Below are 19,241 nucleotides of genomic sequence, written 5' to 3'. Positions count from 1 at the left end.
TTACTTTGATGCAGCTCCAATACTGCTCTCTGCATTAATGGCGGGGGTGGAAGGAAATTAGAATCAAAAAGTAACCAAAAAGGGCCCTGAACTCAGCGGTCGGAGTAACAGATAAGTATGAGAAAATAAGTGTGAAAACTTGCTGGGCAGACTGGATGGGCTTATTGGTCTTCTTCTGCCATCATTTCTATGTTTCTATATATATATAAAGCAAACAAACAAATCAGGCAATATGTATGAATGACCAGTGCTTAATTAATATAAAGCCAAAACACACTCTAAACAGAGTGGGGTAATAGCACTTTCACTGTGATGAAACAAAAACTAAATCACTAAGTCAAAGAAAAACTTCTTATAAAAAAAAAACGTATTACAAAAGATATTAATTGAATCATGTGACTGTATTAAGTAATATTTGTACATCATATAACCAATACTATATAAGTCTAATAAAATATAGTTTTCCAAAATGTGCAAAACCTCAAATCAGTAAACTGTATACAATACTCAAAAGTAATTGCAAAAATGTGTAGCGTGTTACCCGGGCAGTGTATGCATTAATTTTTCAACAGGTATGTTTATATAATGTCTTTTAGGTGGTTAGGCATATGGGGATAAAGTAGAGCCGTATTTCAATTAGTCTTTTTCATTCTTCCCGTTAGGGTTTGTTTGTATGTTGCCGGGTTATGCTGACTGTAAGCCTTTAAACCTTAGGCAGAAGTTCAAACTCTCCCTGCAATAGCATGCGGGGGGGGGGGTGTTAAGGTAACTACATCATTTTTAAACACATTACGTCAGTTTTTAAACGGGTATGTGCAATATATTAAGTAGTGGTTTATTTTCATTTTAGTTTTTGGAATATATGTTAAAAAAAATGTTGTAATAAAAAGTTTTTGTAATTAATTTTTGTTTTTTTATATTTCAACCTTTTTGGTAGTAATTTCAGGGTTTTTTTGTTTAATTTTTTTCTGTTATTGACTTTATAATCAGCGTAGTTTGGGGTGTTCTCTTCATGCGATTGTTCCCCTGAGGAAGCCAGTTTGGCGAAACAAGAGCCTTGTCGGGATATTAAAACAACAGACAAGAAGAAAATCATTATTACAATAATTTACAAATTATTGTTAGATATTGTTTTTCAATGTATTAATTGGGTTAATTTGCTTAGTGTATACGTTGGGTTAGTTTGCTGTATGTAAGGAGTGGCGTGGAATATGAATGAGGAGTCTTGTCATTTGTGAGTGTTTGGATAACATTTAGTATGAATGAGATTTTGATGTGATGTCATTTTGATTTCATGTCATATATACTTTTGAGAACTGATACTTTAGAAAATGAGGACCTTAGTGATCTAATTTTTGTTCGATCATAGTGAAAGTGCTTTTACCCCACTCTGTTTACAGTTCTTACTAAAAGTTTTTTCTCTCCCCCTCCTCCTTTTCCTAGCCAACTAATAATATTCATTTCAGAAAAGAAAAAAAAATTGTGTTGAGCTAGTGGCAGACTGGGGAGGGAGGAGAAGAGAGAGTTTTTTTTTTTTTTTAAACTGACCAATTGGTGGCTGACAGAATGGGGGAGGGAAAAACTGAGAGGGAGGTTATATATTTTTTTCTTTTCTGAAGATAATATTATTAGTTGGCTACGAAAAGGAGGAGGGGGAGAGAAAAAAAAACTTTTAGTAAGAACTGTAATAAATATATATATATATATATATATATAAACTAGCTAATTACCTTCTTAAAATGACACAGACTAGCTACAGGACTGACCCATGAAATTAAAGACCGAATGGGTGAGGGTGTGTACCCTCTCCACCACCATGCTTTAATTTCTGAGGAAACCATCCCCTCTCCCCTGTTCATAAGCACTGCCATTGGTCCACATAACTTATGAAAGGTGACTAGCTGGTCCTGGATATACAAAGATTGAGAAACATTGCACTAGCATATGAGAAGCATATAGCACGAACTACCCAATTCAAGAAGGCATAGAAGATTCTTAGTTGCAAAGAAGTGAAAAGAAAGTCACAGATTAATTGAGGTCTATTGCACTGCAAAAGAAAAAAAATGGCTAGATGGACCATCTACTAAGTTCCCTATGTTTCAGCCTAGAACCATCTGACATAATAAATCAAAGTATGTGAAACTTGTCTTGTCAGAGGTAAATTTATCTCTGGCTAGTCAGAGCCGACTGGGATCATGACCTGTCACTAAACCTGCCGGAATTAATAGCGCTGTACCAGACAACTGAAGGACAAAGGATCAATGCATGAAGTTGACAGGAGATTAAAACGAGAAAATATAAAAACCGTCCTTAGGGAGAGCATGGTAGTTGACGGGAATTACCTACTAACAAAAAAGATAGTAACTAAACCAGTGACAAAATTTAAGTATGTTTAAAACAGAGTGTGGTGAGGAGGGATGATCGGAGATAGAACAGCGTCTGATATAACATTACAAACGGCAATCAAGCAACCTGGGAAGACTATATACCTGCTAGCAACTGTTACCGCCACGGTGAAATTTTTTTTTTTTTAAAGGCCGTACCACTTTAAAACCAAACACTAAAAAGTGTGAACGCATTTAAGTAGTTATTTGTGCAAATTCAAAAACAAAGTTCACTACCTCAAGCACCCCCCCCCCCAAAAAAAAAAAAAAAAGAAGGAGCTAAGCAGGTGCAAGTTATCGGATTCTCACCAACAATCAACAGCTTCTCCGCCGACTGCAGTGAATGCTCTCTCTCCTGCAGCCTTCCAACGGTGGTTTGTACTTTCCCGGCCCTGCCAGCCTCAAGCCCGCGATGGTGACTAGAGCCAGCCAGTTACTCTCAGCCGCAGATTCCGCGCGGGCCCGAAGAGGCCGGATAACAAGAAAAAAAAAGGTGGGGGGAACGGGAGGGGGTTGGCAACTGCTCATTCTCGAACCTTTCGCAGTTTCCTGTCAATTATTTCCCAGACATTTTATTTTGAACAGGCAAGACAAACTGAACGTACTCATGCTATTTTATTGAATCATTTTGGAACGATCTGCTTCCGTGTCGAATAGGTGCCTACATCCCGCCAACACTTTTACTTCAGGTGGAAAAAAAGATGCGTCACTTCCGGCAACAATAAGAAACATTAAAGCTAAGCAGACTCACACACAACAGGCGCGTCGACAGCTGGACTCGAGGGCGGGTAGCTCCAGAGCTAGTCGAAACAAAGCCGGCTATCACATTGGAGAAGGGGACATCTGTCTGTGTGCTCAGGGTTCCTGAATGGCAGCGGTAGACTTCCCGTGCTGCACCCGTTTCTTACACCGATTACTTTAAGTTCAGTCCTCAAACTCCGTTGCGGGTCGTCGCGGCGGCGGTTGGGACGCGAAGCTATCGGGAACAGGTAGGGGGAGCACGAGCGCGTTGTCTAGGGGAGTGATGGATGGGCCATCTCACCAATTGGAGTAGGGGGTTTCCCCCGTGACGTCATTGAAAGCCAATCTTCACAGCTTGGGGGTGGGGCGAGTTAAAGTGGGCGCTGGCGGTGAAGAGTTTGTTTGGGTCTGGCGAGGGTCCTGGGTGGTTTTCACGCCTCCGCTTTTGGCGTTTTGTTATGCCTCCAAACGTGTTAGGTTAGTCTTATAAGAACGATACGTATGTGGCCCTTCATTTCTATGTTTGTATGTGGACTAACTTGGTGACTTATCATGGTGTGTGAAATGGGAGTGTTCTTGACCAGCATCACTTCTTTCCTCTTTTGGGGGAATGTGGCTTTTTCAGAAGGATATAGCAGTGGGGACTGTTTTATGAGGATTATGGGGTATCCTCAGAGTCCAGATACTGCCCGCTCATTATGTTTAAAGCCCCTTTCTTGCTGTTTTGGTGTACTTTTATTGCCAAATAAATGGGGAAAGGTATTCAATAAGAAGAGAGGGGGAGTGGTTCAGATAAAGTGGACTTAGCAAAAAATGAATGTTTCCAAATTTTAATTTATGAAATATTTTCACTATAGCCACAGAAGCCATATAGAAAATTATCTTCCCTGTGTGCATGTCAGTAGAAATTAGTTTTGTTTGTGGTTTTATGCCTAAAAAGTTGTCATTACATCATCAACATACACTCAGGTTATTTCTTAAAAGTTAATTAAATCACATTATTCATATGTCACATTGAACTTGTAATCAGATGATGTCTTGCCAAAACTTCCCCCCCCCAATAAATTATCATAATTGTAATGATACATCTCTAAGGAATAAGGTGTGTTTTCTTATGTATTAGTCATAAAACAGTTCAGTCATAACGCACCTGAGAGCCAAAAATACATAATATGAATATTATCCTTGTGAATTATTTTAGTATGTCTATACATTCATAAAAATTGGAAAAGTTCACAATTTTAAACAGTTCACAGCTTTCTTAGGTGGCTGAAAATGGTGTAAAAGATCTAGATTTCTCCATTACCCTGATGCTGGGCACCTTTCACCAACTGGCTGCTTCAAAGGGGAATCTAATGTATTGAAATTACTCACTTGTGCTGACCTTTGCACATGTGCCTGGATTATGAAACTTCTGATTTATTTCATTGGCATGCACCCTTACTGCTATGTAGGAAACTCACTTTTTAAAGAGGTCAATATTTCTATCACATGTCCATTTTTCACCAGTCCAGAAGGCTGAAAGGTTAATGTCACTTGTCTTCCATTTGTTGGATGACACGTCATAACAGTTGTCATCCCTGCATCTTCTTTCATAAAATAGTCAATGAAATTGAGTGTAGCATGATTATTAAGGCAGGCAGTCCATTTGTCTTAAGAACAAGTTACCCAAACCAAAATATACAAGAATGTAAAAAATGCCTTTAATCATATAACTTCATTGTATGAACAGCCATATATTAAGAAGGTATCAGGATTCCATAAAGTAAGAGCAACAAAAAACCAAGCGGTCCATATTTAGCCATTTACAGGCCGATTCAGTATTTAAATGAGGGCCCGCGGTAAAAAGAGACGCTAGGAACACTAGCATGTCCCTAGCGCCTCTTTTTTTTGACAGGAGCGGTGGCTGTCAGCGAGTTTGACAGCCAACGCTCAATTTTGCCAGCGTCAGTTCTCAAACCCACTGACAGCCACGGGTACTGTATCGGCCCGTCAGTTGGATAACTCCAAGTTATTCAGATAAATGCTGACTTTTGAATATTTCAGGCACTTATTCAGCCAAACTTTAGCCGGATAACATAGAGGTATTTCTGGGCTGAGTTATGCTAGCCAGAAGGACTAGAGAGAACGAAAAGTGATTTACGAAAGCTTTAAGAGTGGTTGAAGATTTGGCAGCTGGGATTCAATGCCAAGGAGTGCACAGTCATGCATCTGGGATGTGGTAATCCAAAAGTGCTGTATGGGGGTGGGGGAGGTGAAAGACTGATGTGCTTAGCCCAAGAGAGGGATCTTATAGAAACATAGAAATGACGGCAGAAGAAGACCGAATGGCCCATCCAGTCTGCCCAGCAAGCCTCACACACTTTTTCTCTCATTCTTATCTGTTTCTCTTAGCTCCTTGTTCTATTCCCCTTCCACCCCCACCATTAATGTAGAGAGCAGTGATGGAGCTGCATCCAAGTGAAATATCTAGCTTGATTAGTTAGGGGTAGTAGGGGCAGTAACCGCCGCGATAAGCAAGCTACACCCATGCTTATTTGTTTTACCTAGACTATGTTGTACAGCCCTTGTTGGTTTTTTTTCTTCTCCCCTGCCGTTGAAGCAGAGAGCCATGCTGGATATGCATTGAAAGTGAAGTATCAGGCACATTTGGTCTGGGGTAGTAACCGCCGTAACAAGCCAGCTACTCCTCGCTTTGTGATTGCGAATCCTTTTTTTCTTCACCTCTGTCGTTGAAGCTATGCAGGATATGCGTGAAGCATCAGTTTTTTGTTTTTGGTTTTTGTTTTTTTCCCCTGCCGTTGAAGCAGAGAACCATGCTGGATATGCATGGAAAGTGAAGTATCAGGCACATTTGGTTTGGGGTAGTAACCGCCGTAACAAGCCAGCTACTCCCCGCTTTTTGAGTGCGAACCCTTTTTCTTCTCCCTTGCCGTTGTAGCAGAGAGCTCTGCTGGATGTGTGAAGTATCAGTTATTCTTCTCCCCTGTCATTGAAGCAGAGAGCTATGCTGTATATGCATTGAAAGTGAAGTATCAGGCATATTTGGTTTGGGGTAGTAACCGCCGTAACAAGCCAGCTACTCCCCTCTTTGTGAGTGCAAATCCTTTTTTCCATTACCTCTTGCTGTTGAAGCTTAGAGCGATGTAGGAGTCACAGTAAGCATGTGTATGTTTATTTAATAAGGGTATTGGGTATTGGGATGATAGTGTCTGGCAGTGTGAATAGGTGATAGCTAAAGTCAGAAGAATGCTGGGCTGCATAGAGAGAGGAATAACCATTAAGAAAAAGGAGGTGATAATGCCCTTGTACTGGTTTTTGGTGAGGCTTCACCTGGAGTACTGTTTGGTTTTGGAGCCCATGTCTGAAAAAGGATAGAGAAAGGATGGAGACTGTCCAGAGAAAGGCCACCAAAATGGTATGGGGTTAGTATCGGAAGACTTATGAGAGGCTGAAGTATCCAAATATGTATACCCTGGAAATTAAACTTGGGGGGAGATGCCTCAGAACCAACACCAGAAAATATTTCTTCATGGAGAAGGTAATGGATGCCTGGAATGCCCTTTTGGAGGAGGTGGTGAAGATGAAAGCCGTCAAAGAATTCAAAGTGGCATGGGATAAACACTGAATCCCTAAAGGCTAGAGGATGGAAATAAAGAAAAGGGTTCATGGGAGTAATTTGCTGGTGTGGCGGTTACTACCCTTAACCAATAAGCCTTGATGCTTTTGATGCAACTGCAACGTTGCTTTCCACTTCAGTGGCAGGGGGAAAAGGGGAGTTGGATTTAGACAGCAACCAACGAGGGCCCAGACCTTTAGGTCTGGGGAACTGATAAGCAGTATGGAGCAGCAATTACTACCCTTAACAGAAGGCAAGGGCTTCCCTTTAACCAATAAGCCTTGATGCTTTTGGTGCAACTACAACATCATGCTCTGCTTTGACAGCGGTGTGGGGTGGGGGTGAAAGAGAAATTGGATTTAGATGACAAACCCTTTGGGCCCTGACTTTTATGATCTGGGATATTGATATGCAGACATAAGTGAAAAATCACAGGACTGCATCTAAGGCAAAGTCCATAAGCAAAACATTTATTTATTTATTTATTTATTTAACATTTCTTATATACCGATATCCGTTCGCACATCGTATCGGTTCACAGTGAACATAAAACTTTGGGCATTGCCCTTACATATAACAAATAAAGATGGTGAACTCAGTAACATATAGATAATCTTCGGGAGGAGCTCTTAGATATAACAAGCATCAATGGGGAGATGCTGATTATAATAATTATAACTAGAACTATATACATGAAAGTGCACAGTACAGAATCAGCAGACATAAAGGCGTTCATACCAGGATATCAATCTAACAATTCACATGGGGGTTTATGTAATAGGGGGTGAAATGGAGTAGGCTTGCCGAAAGAGCCAGGTTTTAAGTTTCTTTTTGAAAATGGGGGTATAAGTCTCTATTCGAATATCATGGGGCAGTGAGTTCCATAAGGTGGGTGCGGCAAGAGAGAAGGCTCTGTTAATAGTAGAGGAGAGTTTAAAAGATTTGATAGAATGGGCATGGAGTGTTCCTTGGAGTGCTGGGCGGGTGGGTCTATTGGAGGAACTGGGTGAGATGGGGGGGTTAATCCAGTTCAGGTTAGAATTTACTAGACTCTTATGAATGATCGAGAGTGTTTTGTAAAGAATTCGTGACTGTATAGGGAGCCAGTGTAGTTGAATAAGTGTGGGGGTGATGTGGTCTCTTTTTTTTGTGTTTGACAATATCCGAGCGGAGGCATTTTGTAGGAGTTGAAGGGGCTTGGTGTGTGATGCAGGAATGCCGAGTAAGAGTGCATTACAGTAGTCGAGCTTCGATAAAATAATAGCCTGGAGGACTGTGCGGAAATCGTTGAAGTGTAGTAGGGATCTGAGTTTCTTTATTGTTTGAAGTTTAAAATAGCAATCCTTTATTATGGATTTGATGAATGGTTTGAATGAGAGGTGATTATCAATAATAGCTCCTAAGTTGCGAGTGTGCGAAGGGAAGTTGGTAGCTGAGTAAGCAAGAGGGATGTCAGGGAGTGGTTGTCTATTCGATATGATTAAAAGCTCAGTCTTGTTAGAGTTGAGAGCAAGGTGCATGTCCTTTAGGAGTTGGTTGATTGAGGAAAGACAGGATTCCCAGCTATGTAAAGCAGTTTGGATGGAGTCAGAGAATGGGAAAATGAGCTGAACGTCGTCAGCATAAATAAAATGTTTGATATGCAGGTTAGTGAGAAGCGTGGTCAGGGGAAGCATGTATATATTAAAAAGCGTAGATGAGAGTGAGGAACCTTGGGGTACACCTTGGGGAAGACTGATGGGCTCAGATTCATTATTGTCCATTGAGACAGTGAAAGAGCGATTCTGGAGATAAGATTGAATCCAATCAATGGCCTTGCCTGTGATCCCAATATTTCTGAGAATGTTGAGTAGGACATCGTGATTGACTGTGTCAAACGCAGCTGAGATGTCAAGTAATGCGATGAGATAGGAGGATCCTGAGTCGATTCCTTTGATAAGGGTATCGTGTAGGGAGAGGAGCAGAGCTTCAGTGCTTAAGTGTTTCCTGAAACCATATTGGGTGGAAGGGAGGATGTTGTTCTGTTCAAGGTGATCGGATAGACATGAGTTCACTAGCTTTTCAAGAACTTTAGCTAGGAGGGGTAGATTGGACACCGGTCTGTAATTAGAAAGAGTGTTGGGGTCAAGGTTGGATTTTTTAAGTAGAGGTTTCACAATTGCTTGTTTCAGAAAGTCTGGGACGGTGCCATGCTCTAGTGAACAGTTGAGAATATTTGAGAGGGGTTTGGCGATCACATTGTGTATGGATAGTAGGAGTTTAGAGGGGATGGCACTGTGACTTTTCATGAAGATTCTCGCCTGGTTCAAATCCTTTCTTTGGTTCAAATCCTTTCTTTGGTTCAAATCCTTTCTTTCAAACAGAAAGTTCTCTGTCAAAATTGGAAACAACCTCTCTGCTTCACACCCTTTACAACAAGGAGTCCCGCAAGGCTCATCTCTTTCCTCAACCCTCTTCAATATTTATATCACCCCCCTCTGCCAGCTCCTCACTGACCTTAAACTCAAATTCTATCTCTATGCTGATGATGTTCAGATCATCATTCCCATTCATAGCTCTATATCTGACGCCCTGGAGCACTGGGAAAATTGCCTTGCAGCCATCAACTCCCTCCTCACCAACCTCCAGCTTGCCCTCAACGCAAACAAACGGAACTCCTCCACATCTCCTCGCAACCGCCTGACCTCATACCTAATGACCCTAAACTTAACCTCCTCTCAGGTCAACCAGCTGTTAGGGACCTCGGAGTTCTCCTTGATCCCAACCTTAGCATGAAACCACAAATCAAATCTATCCTCAAAGCAGGCTTCTTCAAACTCAACGTTCTTAAGAAACTCCGACCCCTGCTGTACACCCAAGATCTCCGCACAGTGATCCAAGCCACCCTTACCTCCAAACTGGACTATTGTAATGCCCTCCTCCTAGGGCTCCCCTTATCTTCAATAAAACCCCTTCAACTTTTGCAAAACGCCACTGCAAGGCTCATTACCAACACACGCATACACGAACATATTACCCCTGTCCTCAAGGATCTACATTGGCTTCCCATCCTTTTCCGTATACACTACAAGACCCTGACCATAGTACACAAATCTATCCACACACACAACTCCAACTGGCTTGACCTCCCTTTCACTGCGCCCCTGTCCTCCTGAGCCACCAGATCTGCCAACAAAGGTAATCTACATGTACCGTCCTTGAAGGCAGCTCATCTCTCATCCACCCGTGACCGCTCCATATCCATTGCCGGCCCCGCCCTCTGGAACTCCCTACCCGTCCACTTGCGCCTTGAACCCTGCGCCATCAAATTCAAAAAGAAACTAAAAACATTCCTGTTCAACCAAGCCTACACAGAATAGACCCTCCCTTCCCTCTATTGCTCATACCCCCTAGGTGACCGCCCTTTTCCTTATATTAAGGAATCTAATCACAATGTACATTGTTGTCTTCTTGTTATGACCTCTTGTTGATTTCTTGTTGTTTAATCTATTTTCCCTACTGCTCTAGGTTAACCCCCTGCCCAGTTCGCCTCCCCTGTTGAAATGTACTTCTAAATCTTTTGTTAATATGTGAACCGGTATGATGTCCCCACTAATACCGGTATATAAAAGTTCCTAAATAAAATAAATAAATAAATAAATAAAATAAGATTCATCGCCCAATTTAAAATGTTGCTAACAGTAAAATGTTTATGGGTTATCATAAGGTTTGGGAATAATTGCACAGAGTGGCAATTGCTATCCTTAAGATTAAAATGGGGGTAACCTGAGTGGCATATAGTACCATAAGCTTACTGGGCAGACTGGATGGACTTTTGGTCCTTTTCTGCTGTCATTATTATGTTATGTTAGATAAGTTATCCAGATAACTGATTCAGAGTTAGTCTGATAACCTATGTAACTAACTCTGGTTGTTCTGAAGCGCTGCCCTAAAGTTAACTGTCTATATTACGGTAATTAAAATATATCTCCAAAGTTAGACGGATACGTTTATCTGACTAGCTTTGCAGTCTAGTGACTAACATGAACCTCCTATATTGCTCCAGAAAATGATTTTATTTCAGGTAAGTACTTGCTACAGTATTTCATGGCTCAAAACATAAAGTTGTAGGTTAAGATGGTGAAACATAGCCAGTGTTAAGGTAGCGGAGAAGTTTATCCTTGTACACAGTAGTCGTCTACTAAGAGAAGGAGCAGTGAATTGTTTAAAATTTTGAAATTTTCAAAAAATTCACAAATAGGTTGAGTTTATAAAGATATTGCATTAAAATCATGCACAAAGAAAATGTTCACAAAAGTCTTTTTGGATCCCAGGTGTGATTATTTCACATATGCTGGTTAAGTGTTAAGTATCACCAGTATATACTGTCTCATTAATCATGCAAAAAACCAAATATATGTAGGCCCCTTACTAACAGAGTCTGTATTGTGTAACAGATCCTATTTTCGTATAGGGTCACCTTACTTTAATTTAAATCAACGATAGTCCATTTTTTTGAAAATTTTTCATTATAATAAAACCTGAATGTCACACATTCTGAACGAGAGGACACAGATACTCATCTACTCCTTGGTAGTAGTGCACCCGACACAGCTGTGTTTCGGACGGAACCCGTCCTGCTTCAGGGGGTGTCCTTCGAAGTCTGTTTCTTTGAGAGCGTCATAGGGAAGCCTTGTCGATCCTTGGTAACATCTTTTCTTAATGATCCATGGCAGCCCCGTTGGACTGCGTCTCAAAAAAGAGACGCAGTCCAACGGGGCTGCCATGGATCATTAAGAAAAGATGTTACCAAGGATCGACAAGGCTTCCCTATGACGCTCTCAAAGAAACAGACTTCGAAGGACACCCCCTGAAGCAGGACGGGTTCCGTCCGAAACACAGCTGTGTCGGGTGCACTACTACCAAGGAGTAGATGAGTATCTGTGTCCTCTCGTTCAGAATGTGTGACATTCAGGTTTTATTATAATGAAAAATTTTCAAAAAAATGGACTATCGTTGATTTAAATTAAAGTAAGGTGACCCTATACGAAAATAGGATCTGTTACACAATACAGACTCTGTTAGTAAGGGGCCTACATATATTTGGTTTTTTGCATGATTAATGAGACAGTATATACTGGTGATACCTCTTTTGGTTTGGAGTTGTTGAGAAACGATTCGGTACACTGGAGTACAGTAAGTGTGGGTTTGTTGGTTGTAAGTGTTAAGTATAACATACATCTGAATTATATGAGTGCATGATGTTATTCTTTAGCTAGATGTACTTAAAAATCACTATGGTGTTTGCTTTGGAACATTTTTGTAGGAACAACTTCTGATGGATTATATATTGAACGTTTGTTTCTTTTATGACACTTCTTTTTCTCTTAGTGACTTTTAATTTCATGATAAATAGCTATTTCTGTGTATTGATTGATTAAGGAGAGATGTTTGGTTTTTTTTTTGGGAGGGGGAGAGGCAATTTTGCATTAGATTGAAAAAACCATGAAGCTGAGTTGGTCTGCGTGAGAGCCAGCTTACTGAGGAAAGGGAACCAGTGGTGTTAGAAGCAAGGCAATTTATTTTGATGAAAACAACTTCAGGCAAATCAATCAGTCTAGGCTCTGGGCCTCAGGATAATGAAACACTTTCTCACTTCTGGCTGTAGAAAGGTTTCTATTGCAGCAACATTCCAGGTCCTGGTTTAGGGGGGGAGAAAAAAAAAAGCAAGTTGGCTTACCGTAAACAGTGTTTTCCGTAGTTAGCAGGATGAATTAGCCATGCTGTCTGGGGATTGCCGAGGTGGAGCTTCTTCTAGCTGACAGAGCTTTGCTCTGTGTGAGTCTGCGTACTTTCCCGCACGCACGGCACCAGCTTCCCTCAATTTTTCCAAAAGCAAATCTGCAAGAGCACACAGAAGGGCAGGCCAGCATGGCTAATTCATCCTGCTATCTACGGAATACACTGTTTATGGTAAGCAAACTTGCTTTTTATCCCCACAGATAAGCAGGATGAATTAGCCATGCTGTCTGGGAGCCCCAGCTGAGATGGGAGGAGCGCAGCTATAAGAGTATTCTCCTCCTTTTCAGTGTTTTATTTATTTTTTTAAGACTGCTCCAGAGTCCGTGTCCAAGGCACTACACTCAGGTTGTTCGTGATGGTGGCCAGTCTCTTTATTTCTTCACCAGTTGGAATATAGCAGTGCCCACCACTGCATCTGCCACTGCTTGATGGTTTATACAGTAGTGCTCGGTGAAGGTGTGCAGGGAGGACCATGTAGCTGCCTTTCAAATATCCTGGATCAGGACCTCCTTGAGATGGGCCACCGATGTAGCCATTGCCTGGACCTGGTGCGCTTTAGGTGATCCGGCAAAAGTCTTTGATCACTTGGCATAGCAGAATTGGATGCATTGGAGCAGAATGTTGTCACCTTCCGGTTGCTCTCTGTTGCAAAGAGGTCCACGTCTGGCAAGCCTCAGCATTGGAAGAGGGAGTCTGCAACCTCCTGGCACAATTCCCACTCGTGGGGATGGAAGATCCAGCTCAGCCTGTCATCCTTCCTTGTTGATCTAGGACATTGCGACCTGGTTATCTGTGTGGATCATGGTGACTTTCCCCCGCAGGCGAACCTCGAAAGCACGCAAAGTGTTTCAGATTGCCCGGAGTTACAGGATGTTTATCTGCTGGGTCCTCTTCTGTGGAGACCAGAGGCCCTGCATGCACAGGTGGTCTAGATGGTTCCCCCACCCCTTAGTCAAGGATCTCTGGTGAGAATCAATTAATGAGGAGAAGGGCATAGACTCAACCCTAGGGATAAGGTCACCAGCTGGAGCCACCAGTGGAGGTCGGAAAGCTTGCTGGGGGTGATGTGAACTTGGCAGAATAGTGGTTCAGAGAACTGAGTTCATTAGACTTTCAGGCCCCATTGCAATCTGAGGATGTGTAGATGCGTGATATACCATGTAAATGGTTGCCGCCATATGGCCTAGCAAGGTCAAAGGCTGACATGCATGATGAGTCCTTCGCCTGTAGGGCTAGGGTGCAGAGCACATTGGCCGTGTCTGTTGGCAGGAATGCACAGCCCTGGGCTGTTTTGATGAACTGAAGTTTCCTTGTGGGTTCAAGGCTGGATTTCTCATAGTTAATCACTAATTCCAGACCTTCCAGATATTGTATTGTTGTGAGCAGGTGGTCGTTAAAGGTGGCAGGTTGTGGGGCTACTAGTAGCCAGTCTTGAGGTACTGGAACAGGTGAATTCCTTTTTGGTGGAGGTGGGCCACTGCTACCTCCAGGCACTTGGTGAAAACCCTCAGGGCAGACCAGAGTCCAAATGCTACTTGTACTGATAGTGATGGTTCTCAGCTTGAAAACACAGGTAGTGCTAGGATGAAAGGTGCATGCGGATGTGCGAGTAGGCATTCTTGAGGTTCACTGAGCACATGCAGTCATTGGGTTGGAGGGACGGAAGGATGAACTTGAGCAAGTCATCTTGAATTTCTCCTTGACCAGGAACTTGTTCAGGGCCCGGTGATCCAAGATGGGGTGCAGCCCCCTTGACCTCTAGGGTATGAGGAAGTACTGGGAGTAGAATCCCTGGCCCCAGTGTGACCTGGGTATCCGCTGGATGGAATGCTGACTTAGAAGTGAGCATATCTCTTCCCACAACCAGATGCAATCCCCTTCAGCGGAGCGATGCGGGCTCACTTGATGCGGGAGGGTCATCTTCGATTTGAATCTGTGCGTAGCCATCTTTGACAATGGAGAGAACACAATAATTGGAGGTGATGGTTTCCCAGAAGCTATAGAAATGGGAAATTCTCCCTCCCCTCCCCCCATCCATAGCAGTGGAAGTGGCCCCCATGCTTCTAAAAACCCTATTGGGGTTTGGGGTTAGCGGGAGTGGTCAGTGGAAGTCATTGCTGCCGTTGTCGCCTTTGGCAATTCCATGGCTGTGGCTACGTCAGAGGTGCCAGTCGGGCTGGAGGGTTTGAAGACTGTCGTACGCCGAGTATTGGTGGAGTGGTCGATGGTGACAGAATGGCTTACTATAAGTAGGGTAATACTTTTTCGAGCCAGATTGGTCAGATGGGGACATTAGGGACATCACAACGATGTTTTGCTCCTTCAGCTGTGCCACTGTCTCTTGCAGCTTCGCCCCAAAAAGGTTGTCGAGATGGTAGGAGGGATCTGCCAGCTTCTCGTGGACATCTTCACGAATGGCACTAGCTCTGAGCCATGCGATCCTCCTGGCTGCATTGTCTACCACTGTCGTTTGGGCCAATGTTTTGAAGGCCTCATAACAAATGTTCCAGGCCGTCTTCCATGTCATGGAATGGTTGTGGCATCACCTCAGGTTGTGAAGTGATAGAGATTGGAGGCACTCATAGAGGTACTGAGTTTTATGTAAAATTGATGTTGAATTTTAGTGTTCAGCATCCCGGACTGGAATGCCCGACACCCAAAATTGTCCAGGTACCTGGAGTCCCAGCCTGGAGGGATGTTGGAACAGAGGTGGAACTTCTTGGCCCTCTTCATTGCTGATTCCTCCACTACAGATGTGTGGGGTAGTTGTAGAGCACCGTAGAACAGGGATTGCCACATTCTGAACTTGAGGTCTGTTTTCCTGTAGGTGGCCATTCCCAAGAAAGGGGACTCCCAAGTCTTGGTCATAACCGCATTGAGCACCGCATAACAAGGAAGAGCAGTGGGCTCAGCAGGTGTCTCAAAAATTTTCAGAATGCCCATGACCTCCTCCTGGGGGTCAGGCACCTTCTTGGTCTCCACATTTAATTGGTTCCCCACTTTCTCCACAAATTGGAATAGGAGAGATCCTCCAGTGGGGAGGTCGGCTCTGGCGGTCCCACAGGTGGGTCCAAGTGGTAACCCGTAGACTATCCCGGAGAAGAAGGCGGGGAAGGAGATGACGCCCTGTCTGAACCGGTGTCACCTTGATCCGGGCTGGGTTCACCCATAGGAGATGGAGGGGAAGCCCCTGAGGAGATTGGACCGGCAGAGGGGAGTGAGGCATGGGCCTCTGTTGGTCTTCCACCGAAGAGAGGAACTTGGAGAGAGTGTCTGAAATCTGGGTCATCGCCTGAGATGCCAGAGTGCTTTGTTCATCCCAGTGGCGTCTGGGCAGGACAGCTGCCCTGAGGATGTCTAAGTCAGGCCCATGTGGGCGGACCGGAACATGCTCTTCCATTGGAGGGTGCCTGAGGTGCTTGGCGAGAGGCTCCTGAATGTGTAGGGAATCCTGTTGACGCTTGCAGGCAGCAGAGAGGTCTTGAAAATGTGGCCCAGATGACCTGGTGGACCTCAGAGCCTGTGACTGAGATGTGGTCGACATCCGAGAACGTGAGGTCCAGCTTGGGAAGGATGCCGGGTCCAGTACCCTGGGGCAGCTGTCTGAGCGTCGGGATGTCTGGTCCTGCATCAAAGAGAGTCATGGATGGGCTCTGGAATCCAGCAGAATGGTGCGCCATGTCTGGTCATCTCTGTGCTTCGCTTTGCGTCGGTGCGTTGGGCACCGCTCGTGCTTCACGGTCAACGCATGCGTCAGACACTACTTATGGGTAGGTCCGGGCGACGCCTTCCGCCGGTGCAACGCCTCAGCCGAGTGTGTCTATCTCATGGTGGTCAGCGCTGGGTGCATAAACACATCTCCCGATGCAGGGGGTTGGGGTGTCTATCTTTCATCCGTGGAGGTGCCGATGGCCTGACCGAGGAGGCCCGCTTCGGGTGAGGCTGGTCTGATCTTGGGCCTGGGGAGCAGCGGGCTGAATGCTGCTCCAATGCTGGGGCATAAGAGCCTGAATTACCTTCTTTTGAGGTGCACGATCTTGCAGCGCGCTGCCTCTAGGCTCGTGGGGACATGTGTCCGCAGTCCCTGCAGTTGGCCATGTCGTGCTCCGGACCCAGGCACAAATAACAGTAGTTGTGGTTGTCCGCTGCTGACATAATTTTGCAACATTGGCAGTACTTGAAGCCGGCGGCCTGGGAGACATGACGGGCGCAGAGGAGAAGTCTAGGAACGGTCGAAGAGAGTTGGACCGAGGGAGTCTAGCGCTGCGTGCGACTCGTGCGCACGGAAGGACAAGACTAAGGGAAGATGGCACTGTGAGGGATAGTATGCACAGGCTCACACAGAGCAAAGCTCTGTCATCTAGAAGAAGCTCCGCTTCAGCCGTCCTGGAAGATGTCCCCAGACAGTATGGCTAATTCAGCCTGCTTATCTGTGGGGAAAAAGCAACATCCCTGCTCCCTCTGGCTACTGATCCAGGTAATCTTTATCTGTATATCACAGAAATTTGAGTAAATGTTAGATTGAGTCTCTCTAAGACAGCCCAGTTAGAGTTCTACCCAGTAGCATAGCAGGGCTGAATAATCGTATAAGTCTAGGGAAGGCCTCTTTAATAACTCAAGTCTGCATAATATATCAAATACATTGCTTAATATTCACACAGGAGGACAACCACAGCCAGATACTATCTCAGATAAGCAGACATTTTAGAAAGGGAAAATTCATCTGTTACCAGTCTTTACTGTTTTACCTGAAAGTTCAACATAGATGCTCTGCAGGTGTCTTGTCATTAAATCATGGACCAATAGCTTTTTTTGGGTAGTGTTTGGCTTTTTTAGCCATTGGATATCTGATACCTTGGTGCTAATTTTGAAATAGTTTAAACTATCAGGTCGATTTTTAAAAGCGCTGCTCATACAAAATTGCCCACACATGCGTGTATGTGGGTCGTGTGTGTGCAACAATTATTTTAAAAAGATGCGTGCATAGGTACGTGTTTGTAATTTGCGTGAGGAATAAGGGGGCAGAAAAGGAGCAGGACATGGATGTTCCAGGGCGTGGCCAACATACTTGTAACTCCATATTTTAAAACCAAAAACTGCAGCACATGTGCACAAGATATCCGCCTAACTTTACTGCTGCTCCTGATGAGGAGCAAGCCTGTAGATCTCGAGTTTTAAGGCTTAAAGAACAGGATGAGGGGTCCAGGTCAACTGGGTGGTATGCAAGATGAAGAACCAATGGGGTCTGAAAGACCTCAATATTAACTGGACAAACTGGTGGACTTACTGGGAAAATGTGCTCACAAGAGCACGTCTTAAAATCTGCATGCATACTCGCATAAAAGCTGACAAAGTCCTATGGAGGATACTTTCATACAGTTGGTGTATTTTGAAACATATGCATGCAAGTGTGCGTGTGCTGACAAATTCCATCGGATCATCAGTCATGAGCTGATATGCAAGTGCATAGGTGTGCATGCACACTCGTTATAAAATTACCATCTATATGTAGTAATAGGAGACATGGCTACGGAGGTGATACCATTACCCTGAGCAGGGAAATAAGGTTATCTAGTGGCAGAACAAATTTTGAAAAAAGGTGTGAGAAACAATTTGAAAAATGAAAGCCTTGATATGGTTTATCTTTCTACACTCATTTCCAACTATCTCTTGTTGATTCATTTTCTTGGTTGTAGTCTAGTTTCTGAAAGATCCACACCAAATTATCAGGCCATGTCAGTATAAGCGATATTTTCTGTCAATAAGCAGGCTGAATTAGCCATGCTATTTGGATGACGTCATTGGTGCTCTCGTGAGCATTCTTTCTCCAAGACAGAGCTTTGCTCTGCTGTGCCTGCATGGCACTTCCCACGTGCAGCATGTCATAGGTTTCCTCAATTCTTTTTTTTTTTTTTCCACATTCAGGCATGGATGTCTTTTTGTCTTTCTCTTTATCATGTCTCCTCATAAGAAGTTTTTCTGCCTTTTCGTACTAGTGATACCCCAAACAGCGCTTTTCAGTGCTCTCCAAGCATGTCTGCAAAAAAGCCTGGATTCAAATATTGTCAGTGCGGGCATATCATATCAGTCACTGTCAACCTTAATTATTGCTTCCTCTGCCTCGGCACAGACAGTGACCAGTCATCATGCCAAGATTGCGCCCACATGTCTCAGAGGATGTAGAGGCAGAGAGCAACCAAGATAGCCGAACTCCGGGACAAGGAGGGGCCACTTCCACTTCAGGAAGTTATGCTCCGTCCTCACGGTGCTCAGTTCACTCATCCCCAGGGCCCAAAACCTGATATTGTCAGGAGGTCTTCATCAATGGAGCCACAGGTGAGGACCAAGTACAAGCATCTGGCACTGATGGAGCTCAGTTGCTTCCGCACTGAAGAAGCCCAAACCAGGGCCCACAGGTCATCCTGTGCTGCATTCCAATGCAGGTGTGTCATTGGCGCTGCCAAAAGCCTTGCACTGACGCACAGATAAGACATCTGCTTCAAGTTCAAAACACCTACAGGATGCATCCGCACAAGCAGGAATGCTTCGGACAAGAGCAGCTACATCACTACCACCTTTACGTATGATGCAACAGTGCAGACTTCGAAGCATAGACCGCAGATTGTGCCGCACCACACCACACAATGCATGGCGCATCAATGTAGGCGCATCATCTGACCACACACGATGCCTCCTCGATGCCCCATGCAGGTTTG

The 19,241-nt window shown here is 44.0% G+C and overlaps 2 protein-coding genes across 11 annotated transcripts in view; one reads left to right on the top strand and one right to left on the bottom strand.

The window, feature by feature from the left end:
- CEP44 (centrosomal protein 44) overlaps positions 1-3,265 on the bottom strand; it is a 223,759-nt gene extending 220,494 nt beyond the window's left edge. For 2 of the 8 annotated variants that reach the window (XM_029576497.1, XM_029576747.1), the window contains exon 1: positions 3,136-3,265. The gene's annotated coding sequence lies outside the window, so the exon portion shown is untranslated. Of the gene's footprint in view, positions 1-2,693; positions 3,051-3,135 lie in introns of those variants that run through there. The other 6 variants (XM_029576408.1, XM_029576667.1, XR_003852650.1 and 3 more) reach the window with 5 other exon arrangements.
- FBXO8 (F-box protein 8) overlaps positions 3,244-19,241 on the top strand; it is a 149,716-nt gene continuing 133,718 nt past the window's right edge. Inside the window, exon 1 of one of the 3 annotated variants that reach the window (XM_029577082.1) lies at positions 3,244-3,373. The gene's annotated coding sequence lies outside the window, so the exon portion shown is untranslated. Of the gene's footprint in view, positions 3,374-3,502; positions 3,603-16,980; positions 17,003-19,241 lie in introns of those variants that run through there. The other 2 variants (XM_029577171.1, XM_029577242.1) reach the window with 2 other exon arrangements.

This window comes from Rhinatrema bivittatum, chromosome 1 (genome assembly GCF_901001135.1).
Source record: "Rhinatrema bivittatum chromosome 1, aRhiBiv1.1, whole genome shotgun sequence".
NCBI classification, from domain to species: Eukaryota; Metazoa; Chordata; class Amphibia; order Gymnophiona; family Rhinatrematidae; genus Rhinatrema; species Rhinatrema bivittatum.
The sequence above is the reverse complement of the archived record's forward strand: the minus strand, read 5'-3'. Positions and strand labels throughout refer to the sequence as shown.